Source organism: Peromyscus leucopus, chromosome 3 (assembly GCF_004664715.2).
Source record: "Peromyscus leucopus breed LL Stock chromosome 3, UCI_PerLeu_2.1, whole genome shotgun sequence".
NCBI lineage: Eukaryota > Metazoa > Chordata > Mammalia > Rodentia > Cricetidae > Peromyscus > Peromyscus leucopus.
Window position 1 is genome coordinate 76063191 of NC_051065.1, and position 22178 is coordinate 76085368.

The 22178-nt window shown below is 41.5% G+C and overlaps 1 protein-coding gene across 4 annotated transcripts in view; it reads left to right on the forward strand.

Annotated features, from left to right (window-relative positions):
- Positions 1-22178, forward strand: part of LOC114710927 (broad substrate specificity ATP-binding cassette transporter ABCG2) — a 123212-nt gene that overhangs the window by 52806 nt on the left and 48228 nt on the right. The window contains exon 1 of one of the 4 annotated variants that reach the window (XM_028895238.2): positions 7199-7314. The exons of 2 other annotated variants lie outside the window; for them this stretch is intronic. The gene's annotated coding sequence lies outside the window, so the exon portion shown is untranslated. Of the gene's footprint in view, positions 1-7198; positions 7315-10729; positions 10828-22178 lie in introns of those variants that run through there. One more of the 4 variants, XM_028895235.2, reaches the window with a different exon arrangement.

A 22178-nucleotide genomic window follows, 5' to 3' on the forward strand; every position in this document is an offset into this window, starting at 1 on the left:
CTCCCGAGTGCTGGGATTAAAGGCGTGCGCCACCACCGCCCGGCTAGCATTACTCTTAAAAAGGAGCCAGACGCCATGGATGAAAAGCAGACCACCACACTTTCGGGCAGATGCTCCAACTTCAGGGAAAAGTCTTAGTTACCACCCACTCATTTCAACTTTCTCTTTTCCCTAATGAAAACATGTACCTTGGACCAGCAGCTGGCTGACTCAGCAGCTCTTACTACCAAAGTCTAATAACCCGAATTCAATTCCCTGGACCCACACGGTGGAAGGAAAGAATTGACTCCTCTTAGTTGTCCTCTGACCCTCTCTATGTGCATTGTGGCACATGTGTATGTACACACACACACACACACACACACACACACACACACAATTTAATTGAAAAGAAGAACAGAAAAAGGAAATTCCACATAGTGCTGGCTGAGAATGTGGCTCAGCTGGTCGAGTGCCCTGCTCCCAGGCACAGGACCCAGAGTTCTATTGCCAGTGCCACGTGAAACTGGGTGCGGTGCACGTCTATAATCTCAACACTTGGAAGGTGAAGGTAAACAATCAGAAGTTCAAAATAATTCTTTTACCTATATAGCAGGGTTGAGGCCAGCCTGGGCTATGTCAGACCTGTCCCCCCCACCCAAAAAAAAATCGTCCTAAAACATAAGGACTTAAATTTTATCTTCACCGTGGAAGCGGCCCTCCATGGAGGCAGACATCCGTGGAAGCAGAGAAGTAATCCCTAAACATTGTCCTCTGACCTCCTTGCAAGTACCCACCTGCCCTCCTATCATGCAGTATAAGAGAAGTAAACTAGAAAACAAAATACCACTTAACGCTAGGAAGAGACAATCTGACTCATTTCCCTCCTGCCACAGTTGACGGATAGCCAGCCAGGTGCTGTAGCAGACATATGTAGTCTCAGCTACACAGGAGGCCGAGGGAATAGCACAGTGACAGGAACATTGGTGTGTTAAGGCCCTAGATCAGCATCTCTCTCTCTCTCTCTCTCTCTCTCTCTCTCTCTCTCTCTCTCTCTCTCTCTCTCTCTTTCACTGTCTCTCTCTCTGTCTCTCTCTCTGTGTATGTCTCTGTCTCTTTCTGTTTCTCTCTCTCTCTCTCTCTCTCTCTCACACACACACACACAGACACACACAGTTTTTTTTTTCCTCATTGCATTTCTATTCTGTTTTCTAAGCATGTTTATCACTTTTCTGATAGTATAACAATATACGTAGGGTAATCAACTTATAAGGAACAAAGGCTCCTGGATTTAGAGTTTCCAGTCCAAGATTGCTTGGTCTCAGTACCTTTTGTTCTGTCCTGAGATGGTACATCATTATGGAAGGGTGTGGTAGAGGAGGGTGTTTTCCTTATGGGATCTGTAAATCAAAGAAACAGGGAGAGCCTAGGTCCCCATAGCCTCTTTGAAGACATGACTTGATAGTCTAAGTGCATTCTGATAGGTCACACACCTTAAAGTTTCCACCTTCCCTTGACAGAACCAAACTGAGGGCCAAGCCTTTAACACGTGGGCCACATTCCTGATCCCACATGGTGGCACTAAGGGAAGTGATATTGCTCTGCTTTTCTTTTTTATAGCTTGACCTCTTGGCCTGCTCACATGTTCTGGCATATCTGACAAACCAAAGAAATATGGTCTGTGAGTCCCAGGATAGCTTCTAGATATACATCCCCCTACCCCACCCCCACCCACTCTCCCCCCTCTCTACTCATCCCCCTTTAACAATGAAACTTTGGGGAGGACTTTTAAATCATCTCCACTGAGACCTGACTCAAAAAAAAATTTTTTTTGTCATCACTTAGACCATTATTGAAAACTTTTACCAAGTATATCAGGAGTCTCTGGTAGCTATAAATAAAACCATGGGAGCAATATTGTGCATAGAACTGGTCTTTATTTTATTTTATGTTTTTTAAGTTGGAGTGATACTGAAGAGAAACATACTTGCCTACAGAATTAATGTCAACCCAAATGCTCTCAGGCCTGTGAGAAACCCTGTTGGAAACCTGGATCCCTGGAAGTCTAGCACAGGCACCACCACTCTCTTTGGAAGATATGACTAGCAGCATGTTGAAATCCTCTGAAACAGAGTGTGGCTGATGGTCTGTATCCTCCTGGCAGCATGGTGACATCTTCCGAAGTGCTTGCTGGTCTGTAGCCCCTTTTACCAAGAGCTTGGTCAGTGCTGGATAATCTCCTTGTGATATAGGCAGCAGGTGCTCTCCTTGCCTCAGCAGGGCTGAGATTGCCTGTAACAAGAATTTCTCAGTTTACAATCTGAAGACCAGCATGCAGACGAAAAGTGAAAAATATGATGCACCTGAGGACATGCTAAAAAAAAGAAATAACTATCTTTCTAAAGATGTAATGATATAATCCAAAGTCCCTCAGTCGGTGTGACTGCTTTCATGCTTGCTGGTCAGCTCAGTGGCCCTCTTTACAAGTAGGTTGGTCAGCATTTGGTAATATTCTTTTGATGTAGATAACAGGCGCTTCCCTTGCCTAATATTTGGCCCTTTGTTTTCTGAGTTAGGCTTCTTTCTGAGTTCTGACTCAGAAAACTAACTTTATCCCTTCCCTGCTCTTTTAAAAATAGTTTAGATTTAATTCTTACTTTATGTGTTTGAGTGTTGTGCCTGCATGTATGTATGTATGTATGTATGCATGTATGTATGTATGTATGCATGCATGTATGTATGTATGTATGTATGTATATGTACCAGGTGCATGTCTGGTGCCCTGAGAGTTCAGAAGAGGATGTCAGGTCCCTTGGCGTTATGGATGGCTGTTAGTCACCAAACCCAGATCTTCTATAAGAGCAACAAATGCTCTCAACCACTGAGCCATCTCTCCAGTCCCTCTCTTCCCCATTCTTTCCATCTCTTATACCCTGGACCTAGAGGAAATCTTAAGTCTGCTTGTTATTAGAGACAGAGCCTGGGGTGCCCAGACTTGAAAGAAACGAGTGAAAAGGAGAGAAAGGAAATTTATTCAATGTGTCCACATAGGAAAGATAAAGAAAAAAACAGTGACCTGCCTCCCAAGTTCCATCTTTGGGGTCCTAACATGAAGATTAGATGTGAGTGCAAGGGGGAAAGGTAAGCAAAACTTAGTAGTCCTGGTCAAGTGTAGTCCTGCCCGTCACTGTCCCATCACTGTCTGGGATCTGATAGAGAGAACTATGTGCAGTCTCTGTCCTCCTCAGGGTTCAGCCTTTTCCTACTGCCAGAATGAGATTCCTGAGGAAATTCCAATGTCTTGGGGACCATTGTTTCAACAGTCTGACAGTCAAAGGGAGTGTCACTAGTGTCTCTAGAACATCTTCATTCCTGCCAGGATGGTCACATGCTTGCCCTGACATCGGGAGCAACACTCACTGTCTCTGAGTTCTTCCTCTCCCCCATGCAGGGATATATAGGTGTCCAACGCAGAGCCTGGTTGTTTACTTCTACCTCCACACAGCAGACTGTTTCCACCTCTCTCCGGATAGGTGCAGAACTCTCCAGTTTGCCTGGACTGTCATTTCCTCTAACTTCAATGTTGTCAATCTTGAGCTCCCTCCTGGGGCCATTTTTAAATTATTTTATTAACAAGACCAAGACATGAAAAGGTGACCCTGTACCCCAGTGACCAAAAAAAAAAAAAAATGTAGTGTGTGAACACAGCCACAGTAGTTATTCATTTCCAAAGGACAGCAACCCTCACACCATCAGGGATGAAGTTTATACAAACTTGTTTCTTAATGAGAATACAATTTTTCTTGTTTAAAATATTTTGCTGATAATGTGACCCTTGTAGAAGTCAATCATGCATTTCTTTTCCTCAAATAAAAATTTTAAAAGTTTCTGAGAATAATTGAAGGGGAGGCAGAGAGATGACTCAGCAGTTAAAGTGCATACCATTCTTGCAGAAGATATGAGATCAATTCCCAGCTGGTTCAAAACCAGCTTCAGGGGGATCAGCTTCTGGAACTCCTCAGGCGTTGGAGGGAGGCACGTACCCCGCCCTCCACCAGTTTGGGATGTATAGTGTGAACACAAAACAACACAGCGATTAAACAAACAAACAGGAAGGAAAAGAAAAACTGCACCTGTATCCTTTAGGGCCTGAGATTAGGGGTGCAGTGTGGGGAACTCCTGCTTTGCTACTGACCCAAGATGAGACTGTTGTTTGGTAGCTCGTCAGGCATTTCCAGGCTTGGAGGCCATTGAAGTCCTGGTTGACTTTGAACCCTCCTCCTCCCATTTCCTTGGGTAATCTAGAAAAGCTAACATGAGCATTGTCACCTTGGAATTTAAGATAGTGTATGAAAAGGTGAGGCTTCAAGGGCTTTGTTGAGGCCTATTGATGCAAAGCTATTTCTTCTTGGTCAAAAGAATGGGGCCTTGGGTGAAGACATTCTGATCTGCAACAAAGATTAGATCATTACACACTATCTCCTCCCGGAAGAGTTAATCCATGTGGGTTGATCCACCATCGCTCTACTTATCCTAAGCTCTGCCAAGTAGACAGGAGGGATAACTGCTCCCTTAAGGAGATGATGTACACCAATAGCTTCTCCTGGGGTCTCTTCGTGGACTCCAGCCCAGCCACACAGTGCCAAGCCTCAGCTGCTCTCCGTGAGCAGAAGTGCCTCTCTTCCTCAGTACAGTCCCTTACAGAGCTTCTTTCTTGTACATATTGCTGAAATTTACCCCTTTCTTCATTCTTTTTCTTTCAGATGCTGGCAAAGTCCAAGCATGCCTTTCCAGACACCTTGGGTCTCACTCCATCCCCTCCTTCCACAAGGGTGGCTGCTTGGTAACCGCCATAGCAAAAGGGATGGCTTTTTCTCTTCCTCGTCTATCTCCCTCCTAACCACAGATGCCACCGTTTCAACTTGCCTAACCCATTGTTTTAACTGTCATATTCCATGAACTTCCTTGAGTTTTGTTTTAATTTATTTCTAAACCAAGGAATCTAAGAACCCAAAAGGGCCCCACAATTTTCTTGGTAGCACTGTTAGTAGTTATCCTGGCTAGATAGAGTCATGGATTGTTGTGAAGTTCAGAGTCTGTTTGGGCCATTTGCTATTTTGAATTAAGAATCTATGGTTCTTAATTCTTAAGCTGGGGTTGAAAAATCAGCTATAATTAACAAGATACCACTGAATGAAACGTTTGCTTTACTGAGACAATGGATGCTTGCTGGTTAGCTGGAGCTGAGAAACTAGTGGTGATTAAGAAGAGACCAGCATCACTGAGGTAAAATCTACTGGGAAGTGTTTCAGCACCCCGGAGCATGGAAGCTGTCTTCCGGAGGCAGCCAAGGTTGTACCCAGTGCTGACAGCAGAACTTGATACTCTAAGTTACCAGGTGGTCCTGGTTTTGAAGGCATGAAAGGCTCCTGGAGAGCAGCTGAGGCTTGACACCGTTTGGCTGGGCTGGAGTCCAGAAAGAGAGCCCAGGAGAAGCTATTGGTGAAAGTTCAGTTGCAGCAGAAGACCCCAGCATTTGGGAGATCTTTGTGGGACCACTGGGAAGGACAGCAGCAGCCCTAGAATGGAGAAGACCTGAGGCTATGAGACAAGCTGTGTGTGCTGTGGCAAGCAAGCCCTTTGGACAAATCCAGAGGATCATGCGTGATTCTCACTCACATGAATCCCAGAAGTCTGGGCACTGAGCTTGACATGGTTGGACTTTGGTTTTGTTTTGATCTGATTGTGACTGTGCCTGGTTCTTTCTTCTTGGAGTAAGAAAGCACCGAACTTATTTTTTTCTTTATAGGAGTCCACAGTTAAAGAGACTTTGGATTAAAAAAAGAAGCAATTTTTAACTTGTTTGAATTTGTAAATTCTGACTTTTAAGTTTGTTAATATGTTTTATATTGTCACTTATTAATATGAGATCTCGGGGATGCAAAAAAGAAAAGAGTATTGTTAAATAGTATTTAATTGGTGTGTCAAGTTCACAATGATTCAACTGGGCTATTTTTTTTTTTTCTTTGTCAACGTGACAGAGCTACATTCATCTGAGAAGACCTTAATCTCAGTTGGGAAGAAGCCTCCACAAGATCTGGCTGTACTGTGTTGACTACCCAAGCCCAAGGGAGGCCTTACCTTAACTCTTTGAGGAGGGGATGGGAGTGGAATGGGGATAGGTGGGGGGGGAGCGAGAGAGGGGGAGGGAGGGGGAACAAGGGTTGGTATGTAAAAGGAAAGAAAAAAATTTAATAAAAAATTTTATATATATATATATATATATATATATAAACAACGATCTGGCTGTAGGTAAGCCTGTAGGACATTTTTTTTTTTCTTTAAATTAGTGATTGATCTCAGAGGGCCCAGCCCATTGCAGATAGGGCCATCCCTGGGCTGGTAGTCCTGGGTTCTAAAAAAAAAAAAAAAAGAAAGAAAGTAAGCAAGTCAGTAAGCAGCAACCCCCCTCCATGGCCGCCTCTGCATCAGCTCCTGCCTCCAGGTTCCTGCTCTGTTTGAGTTCTTGTCCTGATTGCTTTCAATGATTGACTGGTGTGGAAGCTAAGCAAAACACTTTTCTCCCCAAGATGCTTTTGGTCATCGTGTTTAATCACAGCAATGGAAACCCTAAGACTGAAGCTTAGCTGGTGCTTCCCTTCAGGATTACCTGGATGTAGAAAGTTTCACCATCATGAGGGATGAATTTGGTGTCTCCCAGTTTATACGTCTTTTTTTTTTCCTAAGGCATGACCCACCCCATTCTAGTCTTCGGTATATCCACCTAAGAGAAGCCCCCAAGTTCTAGCACAGGATCCTTCTGCTCTTGCCAGTTGCCTGATAAGGTCCCCAGACAAGAGAGGAATCCAGCCCCTTCCTCTCCTCAGGAGGCCCTCTATCTACCCCATCTCCACAAATCCCCGGAAAGTCCACACCAAGTCCAGCCTGCCACAGTTGCAATATAGTAATTTGCCTAAAATTGCATCCTCAGTATCTTGTGGCTCCTCGAAATTCACAAAGGTGAAGGGAGTGGGAGTCTGTTTTCATTCGAGGCCTCTGATCTCAGGGCAGCGGCTCGCCTCCGCCATGACCCGGGCTCTCCGCCTCAGTGGCGCAGGAAGCCCCCCGCCCACGTGTGTCCAGCGGCTCCTGGGACGACCGGCTTCACCTGCCTGCGATCGGCCGGGCGGTGCAAGCTGACGTCACTGCGGCGGAGCCTCGGGCGCCTGTGGAAGGCGAGCAGACGCTCTGGGCGGCCGTGGTGCAAGTCGGCGTGCGAGCGTGCGAGCGAGCGGGTCTGGGCCGCGGGGCTGCAGCTCCGCCCGGGACAGCGAGGTGAGCGGCGGGCAGGGGAGCCCCGTGAGTGTGCTAGGTGCCGTGCGGGCGGGCGGGCGAGGGGACCGTGCGGTGTGTTTCTGAGAGTGAGTAGGGCATAATACGAACAGAGTAGTTCAGTCCTTTCTCCAGGAACTTGTGCTGTGCGGTGATAGCGGGTCTGCGGTCCAGGGCGGGAGGCTAAAGTCCAACCCCTGTCTGTGTCGCTCCAAATGTTTGGAGACGGTAATTGCTCTTGGATGGATGGGTTAAACTTGCGGAGCGAGAGTCGGTACCACAAGTGGAGGAGAAGTTTTCCAGGGGACTGAACAGTCTGTTCTTAAACCCCACCCCCGGGGCCTAAAGTTTGTCAGTTTTAGATGTCTTGTTACTGGGCTCCCTTTCGAATGTTTCTGTGAATAGTTGAGTCTATTATTATTATTATTATTATTATTATTATTATTTGCCTTTACATTTTGATCTTTGGCAATTTCATATGTGGATGTAATGCATTCCGATTACTCTTTTCAGTTGTCTCCTTTTATTGTGTTTTTAGAGTAGGGGTCTTTCTGTGATTCCCGGGTTGGCTGGGAACTCGAGCCCAAATAATTCTCCTGCCTCAGCCATTCCAGCACTGGGACTATTACAGGGCACCATCACACCACGCTCTTGATTTTTAATAATTAACTTTAAAAAAATTAACCAACTTATTGAAGTAGTTACGGAAATAATCCTGGAAGTTTCTGTGGATAGTCAAAGTCTTTTATTATTTTCGTCTTTGCTTTTCAGTTATTCACCATTTGCTGGGAAGCTGAGAGAATATCAGATTTTGAGCTCATAGTTAATTTACTTATGAAGACAAAAGAAATATTTAGGGAATGATATTCAGTGGTGGTAGTATACCAGTTGTTTAAAATAGAAATGAGACCGTCAGTGGTGGCACTCACCTTTAGGCAGAGGCAGGTGGATCTCTACGAGTTCGAGGCCAACCTGGTCTACAAAACGAGTTCCAGGACAGCCAGGGCTGTTACACAGAGAAATCCTGTCTAGAAAAAACAAACAAACAAACAAACAAACACCCAAAAATAAATAAATAAAATAGAGATGAGTGGTTATGGATAGATCAAAATTATTTCTCCTGTTCCAGTGATGATAATCTTAATGAGTATGGTCATTTTCTCTGAAGAGCAAAGGTAACCTTGGTGAGATTAGACGCTATGGAACATGGGTTGGTCCTCTGAGCCTGGGGATACGGCTAGAAATTAGTCTTAGTAGCATCAGGTAATTAAAGTGTCCTATATCTTCAAGTTACCCTGCAGGTTAAAAATTGCAACAACCTTTGTGACTTCTCTCTTGAAGGCACTCTAGGTGAATGAGGAAAGCTCCCCAAGGGCTCTGTGAACCTAACTGTCCTTAAGGGCATCTGTCCTGGTGCCTGGGCCACCGTGATTATACTGCAGGCTGGGGAAAAGAAGGGATGGAAAGAAAGGGACGACAGAGTTATTTTAAAGGAAGAAGAAAACATTTCACCTTGCATGCACCGTTCCATTAGGTTGACTTAAAATCTTCGTATCCTTGGACTAATTACAAGGAGTGGACCTCGGTGTGCCCTAGAGGGCTTCCTACATGCAAGTGTGTTGCGCAGCCAGCCACTCTCAGGCTTGCACTCAAGCTGCTGGGTAGGCATTTTAATCACACAGTTATAGGAGAGGAAATCGAGAGTTGCAGGAGAAAAAGACTGCTGAATTTTTATCAGTGTTCACCATGCCTGGCTGTCTCTGCTTATCTTACTGGTTCCCCTCCCGCTCTTTCCCTCCATCCTCCCCACCCCCACCCTCACCTAACTGTGTTGGGGGCCGGCAGAGGAGAACCTCAAAGGTCCTTTCTCAGGCCATCACCTTGTTTTTTGAGAGGGCCTCACTTTAGTCTGGAGCTCGCCAAGTAGGCATGGCTGGCCTATCAGCTGTCTCTGCCCAGTGCTCCCTCACCAGCACTGGCATTACAGTGCAGGACTGAATGTTTACAAGTCCTCTTCTGACTGAGCTCTCTCCTCGGTCCAGGAATGTGTATTTTCTATATATCCTGTAAGTCCTTAGTAGCTCACTATAAAGGCATGCAGGGAGAAGAGACTGTATGAGTTGATGGGGAGACGTAGACCGAGCTTGGGTCTATAAACAGTGCCATTCCTTCTCTACCATTAAATAAGTCACTTCGTATCTGTATGACAATTTCTTCTTGAGACCAGGGAACACAGGAGTTAGGATGATCCATATTTTATTTAAGGAACCCTGGATGGGTCATTTGAAGTTCCAGGAAAGTAGTACATTGGGCTGTGGACATTTAGTATTTTTGTCTGACTTGTCGCTAGAAATGCTAAATGAGTTAGTTGTTTAAGCTTTTGTACTGTAAGTATTAAACACATGGAGTCACGCATGACCTGGAAAAAGGTTAAAGAGCTGCGGACCTGATTCTAGCAGATCAGTGGCTCACATCCTCTCTTGCCAAGCTGAGTTTATAGTTGTGAGGCTCAAAGAAGACAACATGATGTTTAGAAACTGCAAAATATTATATCTGTAAATAACAGTGTATAAAATACTATATTAAATATTAATTTAAAATTGCAATCAATATGAAACTATTGAGATGGCTTGTATACTAATTAAAATCTGCTGTATCATATACAGCATGTCTTAGTTCACACAATTCACATTTCAAGTAACATACAGCTCAAGTCACACATAGCTCGTGGGTACTATTTTAGAAAACACAGCTCTAGGGACATTAAATTGGTACCCTGATAGAAGTTAATTTAGGTTGACTTTTTACCTTAAAATTTACTTGTGGCTGCAGCCCTCTTGCTTTTAATAACTAAAAGTTTGTTTCTAAAAATTATTATTAATAAACACAAAGAATACAATTACAGGAAGAGTAGGAACTGGGGGAGTAAGATATCCCTATTATTTCAGTGTGCACCTACAGTGGTAGGAAGTCTAAGAGACCCTGCTCTTTGTTTTGCCAACGTGTGATCTGAGTTAGATTTATGGTCTCTCTGCCCCTTTGATCCTATTCCATACATGGAGGTGATGTTACTGTGGTAGAAAAATATAGTTGATCTTTGCCCCATCCCAGTCAGAGACCTCCCTGAATTTTTAGCACCTTCTGAGATTTCGTGTCTTTTGTTATGCTTAATGAGGTTAGGTCCCAGCATTCATCTTCAGGTTGCACCCCCACCCCAACACCAGCCGGAGTGGCTAGCTAGTTCATTCACATCACAGTTTAAATGAGTGAGCTGGCCTAGGGTGGGGCTCCCGGGTAGTCTTAGGATGGACTTGACCTCAGAAAGGACTAGTGATGAGAGAGTTAAGCCTTTTAGCTCCACCTGTGGACCTCCGGAAAGGGAGGGAGGGGCTGGTGGTTCAGGTCTATAAAACTTCTTAAGCAGTAATATCTGGACAGAAAGATTGATTGGCTTGCCTGGGCCATCTCTCAGCTCCACAGGATAAAAGCTGAAGACCCTGACTGACATCTCTGAGAGTAGGTATTCTTCTTGTCATTCCTCGGTGTCCTTTATGACAACTGTCCTTTTGTTTTGTTTTGTGCTTTTTGAGACAGGGTCTCACTATGTAGCTGTTGTGGGCCTGGAACTTGTTCTATGTAGACCAGGCTGGCTTTGAACTTTTAGTTATTTCCCCTTCCTCTCTGCCTCCCAACTGCTGGGTTTGTAGACAAATGCTACCATGCTCTGCTATTGGTATCTTGATACTCTGTTAAACTTAAGTAGTGTCTCCCTGCATTCCATAAAGTTATCTATATTTATTCAACCCAAGAGAGGCTATGGGAAGCATGATTATAACCAGTCATTTAGAAGTACAGGTGACAACCTACTGCTTGGATGGATGTCTGAAATAGGGGCCATCTAATGGGACTGAGCCCTTAGCTGATGACCGAGTAATTAGAGATAGAATACAATTGAATTATTGGATATCAAGGCCGGTATTTGCTGGAAGGTTACTTGGTGTATGTTCCTGTCTCTAATTCAGTTACAGGAATGTTCATTTTTATGAGAGTGTAGTAGAAGAGAAACTATATATTTTATATATCCAATATCCAATATACCACCTATGATAAATACTTCAAGTAAAATGTGTGCTTCAGAAATTATAAAGCAACAGATTACTTCTAGTTAAGAACTAATAGCATAACTTGTCATGACTAAATCTAGTAGTACAGTTTAATTCACACCAACCTACTCATTCACCTCCACCCTCAAATCTAAACTAGAAGTAAAATTTATTTGGCATGTGTGGTAGTGATTTACACAGCAAATAAGTGCCCACCTTAGGCCGTGGATCCATTTCAGGACAGACCTTTTTTTGGCTACTTAGTTAATTTCCCTAAATCTACAAACAAGCCGTTATTTCTTGAATTCCGGGTATAGATACAGATCTCCCTTACCCCAAGAACATGTACACAATCTTGCTTCAGAATTTCACCAGTGGAAGCAGAGTAATTATCCCCCAGTGTCAAAAATACTTAAACCTTAACTGAGGTTATTCAAATGGTTTTTTAACAACAACAAAAAAAAACAGTTGCCACCCTTTCATTAATTCTTTTACTCTAAAAGTGAAAAGATGCAATAAACTGCCAGGATTTACCCCCCCCCCCCTTTATATGTCAAAGGCATTCCCTGTAGCTTGGGCTCCAGGAGGGGCTCATGACTGACTTCATCTCAACTTCACTACTCAAATGTAATGTTTCAAGAAATGTTCTTGTATTTTTTTTTTTTATAAAACAGTACATTGCAAAAATACAGCCTTGACTGAGTTGTACAAATTTAGATTTAAAATATCTTCAAGATCAAAGATTATGCTTTCAAGAAAAAAAAGATTATGCTTTCCATATAAACATTGAATGATGTTGTTTATTTTCTTATTTGTCTTAATTTTGAAGCATATGTTGACTTACTAAAAAGTTGCAAGACAGTCTAGTCCAGAGCAGTCTGATAACTTGCTTAACTCTAACAGAGCTGATGGAACTAATCATCTAATGTTAGTACAGTCCTGTAGTAATGGTCACTGGGTACTCCACTTCACTTTCTCTTGTCTTTCCATCGTTTTGATCTAGGTTCATCTGAATTTGCCACATCATGGTTGGCTGCTATATATTTAGTTTCTTCCACTGTATTTAACACTTCCAGTATATAAAACAAGCCTTATTTTACTCATGATCTTGACACTAGAGAAGCCATTAGTCCATTCATATGTACGTTGCACTGCCTTTGTATTTGATACCTTCTCAGGACTAGATTGATACTCTGGTTTTTTGGGGGTAGGACAATGTCACAAAAGTGAAGTTCCTGGCTAAGTGCATCCCGTCAGTATACCAGGGTATGAGAGGCTGATGCATCTTCTCACTGATGGTAATCCCCTTGGTGAAGGATTTCACTTTTCTCTCTGTAAATAAGGTGTGTCTTGGGAGACACACTTGAACTGTGTATATCTTCTTTCTTCTTAAACTTCCGTTCAGCGGTTTTGGCACACAGTTGCAGAACATGTTGCACATTGTAGTTTTACTGATATGTTTTAAAAGGAGTTTCACCTCTGTGTCTCCAAATTTTTTTCTCCAAGGAGCAGCTCAGTGTACCTTTCCTTCACTTATTAACTCTTTGGGTCAGTACTGACTCAGGGAATTTTATTTTGTATGTTGGGCCATAATCCATTATTTTCCCTGTTTGATTTGCTGGTCAGATCGTCCTAGTTTTTGATGCCAGGTTTGACGCTATGCTGTTTTTATATATTTCACCTCTCCCGTCATTTTTGGAAGTATTTCCTTTGCCTCTGGTACCGCACTAATTTATAGGCTCTTTGTCATGTCTCCAACCTGGTGCTCTGATTATGTTTATTTAGAATGATGTTAAAAACCGAGTTTGTTCTTGGTACCGAGTGTCCTCTGAGCTTCTGTTTGATGTTGTGAATGGAATCCAGGACCCTGTGCCTCTGTGCATGCTAGTGCCCTCCCTTATGTGATCTCCACACAGACTACTACTAGGTAAGACCTGATCATAGTCGTCAGTTTGGATTCTTTCTTTAGAATCCATGAGGGAAATTCTGAGGAGGAAATAAAACTGGCAAGATTTAGGAGTTTAAGTGAATGCCCCGTTTTTTAAATTAAATATTGACCTAATAAGTATTATAAAATATATAGTCCACACATTAGCTTCTACTTATTATTCTGACAAGGAACCAGGAATATTTTGTTAGCTAAGTAGCTTCATTAAGTCACATACCGACTAATAACTGAATGTATGTGAAAGGAAGTTGTGTAGAACCTGAGATGTTCAAAGTGTCCTTACACCAATTATGAAGCTTTTTCCTCTTTAGTGTTATCTTGGGACAAGTCTTTAATCTTGCTTCTTCCTTCTCAAAATAAATGTCCTTGGCAATATTTTTATTTCCTGTGCTTCCCCCCCCCCCAAGTTCAGAACAGAATGTAACATACCCAGAATTTGAGACACTCTTCTTCTATGCTTTTTAACCTGTTGGCAAAGTGTTGAGTTAAATTTCAAGTACATATTTACTCTGTTCCTGTTAGCAGTGGAACAGTACCACCATGATGTATTATAGAGGGCACAGCTGGTAGAAAACACTAAAAAATAGAATTGTTGCCGGGCGGTGGTGGCGCACGCCTTTAATCCCAGCACTCGGGAGGCAGAGGCAGGTAGATCTCTGAGAGTTCGAGGCCAGCCTGGGCTACCAAGTGAGTTCCAGGAAAGGTGCAAAGCTGCACAGAGAAACCCTGTCTCGAAAAAACCAAAAAAAAAAAAAAAGAATTGTTAAACATGCAGACTTTTTTCTTCAAAGGAAGGAAATGACCCTGTTCTCCCAGAAGGCCGGAGTGAATGCTGTCTAACAATCTGCTGATCCTTTGCCGTTCTATGGAGTCAGCCTTTACCAGAATCCCCCATTACCCTAAGCAGTCCTCTCAATCAGTAGAACCCATCTTATGCTTAGTACAAATCCTTCCTCCCTAGACCCTTACCCTGAGGACTGTCTCGGTCAGTCAGTAGAACTTATTCTTATGGTAAAGGTCGCAGGTGCTTTGCTAAAAGAGATGTACTTTGCAATGGTCTTTTGATGTAGCCAAACCAAAAGCTTTGTTGTGGTATTTGTCACGTAGAAACTTTCCCCCAACGTTTTACTATGTTTAAATGTAAGAAAAATAAACCACTTGATCAGACTTCAGGAGTTTTAACCCAGCACTGGCTAAAGTTGTGCTGGCCTGAGTTTCATTCTTAATCTCACACTGATGGTTTCCTGCCTCGGGCTTGCAGGTACTACCCCCCCCCACACACACACACACACAATGCATTATGGGATTTGAAACGATGTGCACATGAATTAGAGGTTTCTCCTGCTGTCATTACAGGTGCCACTGTGATTTTTGTGGAACACACAGCTGATTTAAAATACATTTACTAATGTAGGCTTCATAATTTTGAAAAGCAGTGCTGCGGTTGACTTCTGATTTTCTGTTTGTTTCTTGACATCTGATTATGATTACATTTATTGAGTTATGAACTGGAAGTGAACAGGAATACAGATCTTAATGTGGTGGAGATGTGCTAGACACACATTAGACTCTTGAGGAAGGACTGGGTGGTAGACTCCGTGCTGTGTAGTGTAGCTTCCTATAAAATTCTGATTCAGAAACTCAGCTTCACATTTGCCTGGTTCTCTTGTTTTTGCTTTAGACCTCAGGATCTACAATTCTGTGGTCACTCCCCTTTGACTCCTGCTCAGCTTCCCATGATGCCAGTTCGGGTTAGAGTGCTCAGATGGTGTTGTTTAGGGCTTGTCCTTACTTTTCACACATCTGGAGCTAAGTTTCTCCACTTGTGTTATTTTGTTTGTAGTTTAGTAATAACGACCATAATACTTCTCATTCTTACTATGTCGGCGAGTGATATTAACACCTGTGGCACATTGTGAGTCTTTTATTTATAGGAACCACTGAGAATAGGGTATGAGGAGATCTGAAGGATCCAAAAGTAATAGATGTTGTTAGGTCTTCTTTTTTAGTAGCTATAATCTGCTGGCAAATTCAATTTTTTTAAATTTATTTTTTAAATTACACTCATCACTCATGACATTCATTACTTACACTCATGATATTAATCACATTTGTGGTATTCATAGATTACATTCACAGTATTCATTCAAATATATATATATATATATATATATATATATATATATATATATATATATATATATATTTCAATTTTAAATGTCAAATGTTATTTCTTGAAGGGGGTAGGAGGTTAAATACAGGCTTACAGCACAATGGGAGGACCCCGGAGGGCAGAAGTTTGCTACTAATGTTTTACAATCTTGCATCTAAGCTGTTAACACCCATTATTCAGGATACACAGACAAGGAACTTCCCTTAAGCATTCAGGAGGGTGGAATCTGGCAGGGAATTAGCATTGGGAGGATATCAAGGTCAAGGTCCACAAGCAAGACAACAGTTACCCAAAACGGGGGTCAGGACCCTGCAGGCCCCCCTTTTATTAAAAATTGAGCTTCTGACTTGGGTTGCGTGGGATGTCAGCAGGTCACCTTACCCGTCATGGAGATGCCTGCCCAGGCCACACAGGTACTCTGACTTAGGTTGGTGAGTGCCCCCCAGGCATTACCTGTCTCTGAATACTCATTATCATAACGGCTCAATCATGTGTGAGCTGCATGGTTAATTGCTGCCAAAGATCTCAAAGTGGCACTGGGCTTGCAATCTGTGTGTTCGATACAGAAAAGACCAACAGAGGTCCTATCTCACCCATAGCCAGTAGGCTAAAGGCAACTGAGCAATTCCCTTCCTTAACGAGCCATACTGTACGTTGGAGTACTTGTAAGATAGTATCCCAAAAGCAACTGGAACTTGAGTTTATAAGTTTATAATTTTCAAAGTCAATCGAGATGTATATAACTACTGAATTAAATTTATCATGTCCAATAGAATGAAAGATTAACTAACTGTGGTAGCTACTTTTGTTGCCAGGGTCTCCACTGTGCTAGCTATAGTAAGCAATTATGAAATGGTAATCCCAGAAACAGTAGCAGCGGTGTGCACCATTGTTATAACAGCAACAGTGGCAGCAGCAATGTCAGATTCTCTTCTGGATTGTGTGGACATCCACTGGCATGGATACAACTCCAGGAACACGAACCGCCAAGACCCATTTTTCTTGATCCCAGCATGACTTTAGCTGGCAGCTCTTCTGGAGAATCCAATCTCATGGCTACAGTTCCTAGGCTTACATTAATGCTAGCTAAAGCTGGCCATATTGGGCTCTCAATCTCCATTGGCATCAGAAGGGTAAATTTTTTCATGGAGACCCATTAGGTCTCTGTCATGTTGGGCTTCAGCAGCAGCCACAGGGCGCGTTCAATGCTCAGGAATCCAAAGAGGAACCTCATTGTCCTGAGGAAAGACATAAACCAAACTCCGGGGCCATACTAACACTAGATTGGGTCTCCTTCACATGTTAGTAGAATGATCCTTCCATCGCTCCAGAGGGTGATTTGCAACAGGAGCCCTCCGGTGCTTATCTGCATCAGATCCTCCAGCAGAATCCACCGATAAACTCCAGCGGAATCCACCGATAAAAAAATTTAAAATATATAAAACAAGGGAAGGAATAGAATGTGGAGAGGAATGATGAGTCCCTAGTTCTCCCTTTTTTAACTTTAGTAAAAATGTTTGTTTGTTTGTTTGTTTAATATTTCAAATTTTTCTTTTCTTTTTATTTTTTAAAATTAATTAATTAATTATTCTATTATCAGCTTGATAGAGTATGTATTCTTAATAGTGAGATGTTTCATTGAGGTTTGCTCAGTAATTGCATAAAACTGAAATTTATTATAAGCCACAGTCGTCCTAGGGACCTCCATGCTATATATATAGCCTCCATGGTTCTGTGGGTTGTAGTCTAATTGTTCTTTATTTTATATCTAGAATCCACTTATGAGTGAGTACATACCATGACTGTCTTTCTGGGTTTGGGTTACCTCACTCAGGATGATTTTTTCTAATTCCATCCATTTGCCTGCAAGTTTCATGCTTTCATTGTTTTTCTCTGCTGAGTAGTACTCCATTGTGTATATATACCACATTTTTTTCATCCATTCTTCAGTTGACGGGCATCTAGGTTGTTTCCAGGTTCTGGCTATTACAAATAATGCTGCCATGAACATAGCTGAGCATGTATCTTTATGGTATGAATCATCATTCCTTGGGTATATGTCCAAGAGTGGGATGGCTGGGTCTTGAGGTAGTTCGATTCCTAATTTTCTGAGAAACCACCATACTGATTTCCACAGTGGTTATACAAGCTTGCATTCCCACCAACAGTGGAGGAGTGTTCCCTTTGCTTTATATCCTCTCCAACATTGACTGTCATTGGTGTTTTTGATCGTAGCCATTCTGACAGGTGTAAAGTGGTATCTCAGAGTTGTTTTGATTTGCATTTCTCTGATGATTAAGGAAGTTGAGCATTTCTTTAAATGTCTTTCAGCCATTTGTGATTCTTGTTTTGTGAATTCTCTGTTTAGCTCTTTAGCCCATTTTTTAATTGGACTGTTTAGTATTTTGATGTTTAGTTTCTTGAGTTCTTTATATACTGTGGAGATCAATCCTCTGTCAGATGTGGGGTTGGTGAAGATCTTTTCCCATTCTGTTGGCTGTCTTTTTGTCTTATTGACTGTGTCTTTCGCCCTGCAAAAGCTTCTCAGTTTCGAGAGGTCCCATTTATTAATCGTTGTGCTCAGGGTCTGTGCTGTTGGTGTTTTATTTAGGAAATGGTCTCCGGTGCCAATGCATTAAAGAGTACTTCCTACTTTCTTTTCTATTAAGTTTAGTGTAACTGGATTTATGTGCAGGTCTTTGATCCACTTCGACTTGAGTTTTGTGCTGGTGACAGATATGGATCTATTTGTAATCTTTTACATATTGACATCCAGTTATGCCAGCACAATTTGTTGAAGATACTTTCTTTTTTCCATTGTATAGTTTTGGCTTCTTTGTCAAAAACCAGGTGTTCATATGTGCATGGATTAATGTCAGGGTCTTCAATTCGATTCCATTGGTCCGTATGTCAGTTTTTATACCAGTACCAAGCTGTTTTTATTACTATAGCTCTATAGTAGAGTTTGAAATCAGTGATGGTGATGCCTTCAAAGGTTGCTTTATCGTATAGGATTCTTTTAGCTATCCTGGGTCTTTTGCTTTTCCATATGAAGTTGAGTATTTTTCTTTCCAAGTCTGTGAAGAATTGTGTTGGGATTTTGATGGGGATTGCATTGAATCTATAGATTGCTTTTGGTAAGATTGCCATTTTTACTATGTTAATCCTACCTATCCATGAGCATGGGAGATCCTTCCATTTTCTGATATCTTCTTCAATTTCTTTCCTTAGAGATTTAAAGTTCTTATCAAAAAGGTCCTTCACTTGTTTAGTTAGTGTTATCCCAAGGTATTTTATATTATTTGTAGCTATTGTAAAAGTGATGTTTCTCTGACTTCTTTCTCAGCCCTTTTGTCATTTGTGTATAGGAGGGCTACTGATTTTTTTGAGTTGATCTTGTATCCTGCCATTTTACTGAAGGAGTTTATCAGCTGTAGGAGTTCCCTGGTAGAGTTTTTGGGTCTCGTATGTATACTATCATATCATCTGCAAATAGTGAAAGTTTGACTTCTTCCTTTCCAATTTGTATCCCTTTGATCTCCTTTTGTTGTCTTATTGTTCTAGCTAGAACTTCTAGTACTATATTGAATAAATATGGGGAGAGTGGACAGCCTTGTCTTGTTCCTGAATTTAGTGGTATCGCTTTGAGTTTCTCTCCGTTTAATTTGATGTTTGCTGTTGGCTTGCTATAAATTGCCCTTATTATGTTTAGGAATGTTCCTTGTATTCCTGATCTTTCTAAGACCTTTATCATGAAGGGGTGTTGGATTTTGTCAAAGGCTTTTTCAGCATCTAATGAGATGATCATGTGGTTTTTTTCTTTCAGTTTGTTTACATTGACTGATTTTCGTATGTTGAACCATCCTTGCATCCCTGGGATGAATCCTATTTGGTCGTGGTGGATAATTGTTTTGATGTATTCTTGGATTTGGTTTGCCAATATTTTGTTGAGTATTTTTGCATCAATGTTCATGAGGGAGATTGGTCTGTAGTTCTCTTTGTTGCATCTTTGTGTGGTTTGGGTATCAGGGTAATTGTAGCCTCATAAAAAGAGTTTGGTAGTGTTCCTTCTGTTTCTATTGTGTGGGACACTTTGAAGAGTATTGGTATTATTTCTTCTTTGACAGTCTGGTAGAATTTTGGACTGAAACCATCTGGTCCTGGGCTTTTTTTGGTTGGGAGACTTTTGATGACTGTTTCTATTTCTTTAGGGGTTATTGGTCTATTTAAATGGTTTATCTGGTCTTGATTTAATTTTGGTATGCGGTATTTATCCAGAAAATTGTCCATTTCTTCCTGGTTTTCCATTTTTGTGGAGTACAGGTTTTTGAAGTATGATCTGATGATTCTCTGGATTTCCTTGTTGTCTGTTGTTATGTCTCCCTTTTCATTTCTGATTTTGTTAATTTGGGTGCTCTCTTTGCCTTTTGGTTAATTTGGCTAGGAGTTTGTCTATCTTGTTGATTTTTTTCAAAGAACCAACTCTTTGTTTCATTGATTTTTTGTATTGTTCTCTTGTTTTCTATTTCGTTGATTTCAGCCCTCAATTTGATTATTTCCTGGCGTCTATTTCTCCTGGGTGAGTTTGTTTCTTTTTGTTCTAGAGCTTTCAGTTGTGCTGTTAATTCATTGGTATGGAATTGCTCCATCTTCTTTATGTGTGCATTTAGAGCTGTGAATTTTCCTCTTAGCACTGCTTTCATGGTGTCCCATAAGTTTGGTTATGTTGTACTTTCATTTTCATTGAATTCTAGGAAATCTTTAATTTCTTTCTTTATTTCTTCCTTTACCCATTGATGTTTCAGGTGGGCATTATTCAGTTTCCATGTGTTTGTAGGTTTTCTATGATTTTTGTTGTTGTTGAGGTCTAACTTTAAGGCATGGTGGTCTGATAAGATACAGGAAGTTATTCCAATTTTTTTTATATCTGTTGAGATTTGTTTTGTGGCCAAACATGTGGTCAATTTTTGAGAAGGTTCCATGGGTTGCTGAGAAGGTATATTCTTTTGTGTTAGGATGGAATGTTCTGTAGATATCTATTAAGTCCATTTGAGACATAACATCTGTTAAGTCCTTTATTTCTTTGTTAAGTTTCAGTCTGGTAGATCTGTCTTTTGGTGAGAGTGATGTGTTAAAATCTCCCACTACTAATGTGTGGGGTTTGATGTGCGTTTTAAACTTTAGTAGTATTTCTTTTATGAATGTGGGTGCTTTTGTATTTGGGGCATAAATGTTTAGAATCGAGACTTCATCTTGTTGGATTTTTCCTGTGATAAATATGTAATGTCCATCCTGATCTCTTTTGACTGATTTTAGTTTGAAGTCTATTTTATTAGATATTAGGATAGCTACACCAGCTTGTTTCTTAGGTCCATTTGCTTAGAAAGCCTTTTTCCAGCCCTTTACTCTGAGGTAGTGTCTGTCTTTGAAGTTAAGGTGTGTTTCTTGTATGCAGCAGATGAATGGGTCCTGTTTTCTTTTTCTTCTTCTTCTTTTTTTTTTTTTTTTTGGTTTTTCAAGACAGTGTTTCTCTGTGTAGCTTTGCGCCTTTCCTGGGACTCACTTGGTAGCCCAGGCTGGCCTCGAACTCACAGAGATCCGCCTGCCTCTGCCTCCCGAGTGCTGGGATTAAAGGCGTGCGCCACCACCGCCCGGCGGTCCTGTTTTCTTATCCATTCTGTTAGCCTGTGTCTTTTTATAGGTGAGTTGAGACCATTGATATTTATGGATATTAATGACCAGTGATTATTAATTCCTGTTATTTTTTTTTTTTGTGGTTGTGTTGTGTTGTCCTTCTTAGGTGTATGTTGGTGTTGGATTATCTATTGCTTGATTTTTCATGGATGTGTTTAGCTTCTTTGGGTTGGATTTTCCCTTCTAGTGCTTTCTGTAGGGCTGGGTTTGTGGACAGGTATTGATTAAATCTGGTTTTATCCTGGAATATTTTGTTTACTCCGCCTATGGTGATTGAGAGTTTTGCTGGGTATAATAGTCTGGGTTGGCATCCGTGGTCTTTTAGTGTCTGCATAAGATTTGTCCATGACCTTCTAGCTTTCATAGTCTCTATTGAGAAGTCTGGTGTTATTCTGATGGGTTTGCCTTTATATGTTACTTGGTCTTTTTCCTTTGTGGCTCTTAATATTTTTTCTTTGTTCTGTGTGTTTAGTGTTTTGATTATTATGTGGTGAGGGGACTTTTTTTTGGATCCAGCCTATTTGGTGTTCTGTAAGCTTCTTGTATCTTCATAGGTATTTCCATGAACCTACAAGTAGTAGAGGGTAGTCTTGAACTACTAATCCTCCTTCTTCTCCTTCCAGATGCTGGGATTATACGTGTGTCATAGCCTGGCTTCGGTTTTTCAGTTTTTCGCTTTTATGAGATAGAGTCCCATGGTACCTTCAGACTTTCCTTTCGCCTTGAACTCTTGTGGGCCACCATGTGTACCTCACAAAATCCAACTTTTAGAAATTGTATTTTTAATTGAAACTTTTGTGCGTTTATCGTTTGTTTATTTGGTGTGTGTGTGTGTGTGTGTGTGTGTGTGTGTGTGTGTGTGTGTGTGTTTGCATGTACCATTGTTCGTATGTGGAGGTCAAATGACAACTTCTGGAAGTTGATTCTCTCCTTTTATTGTATGCGTCCC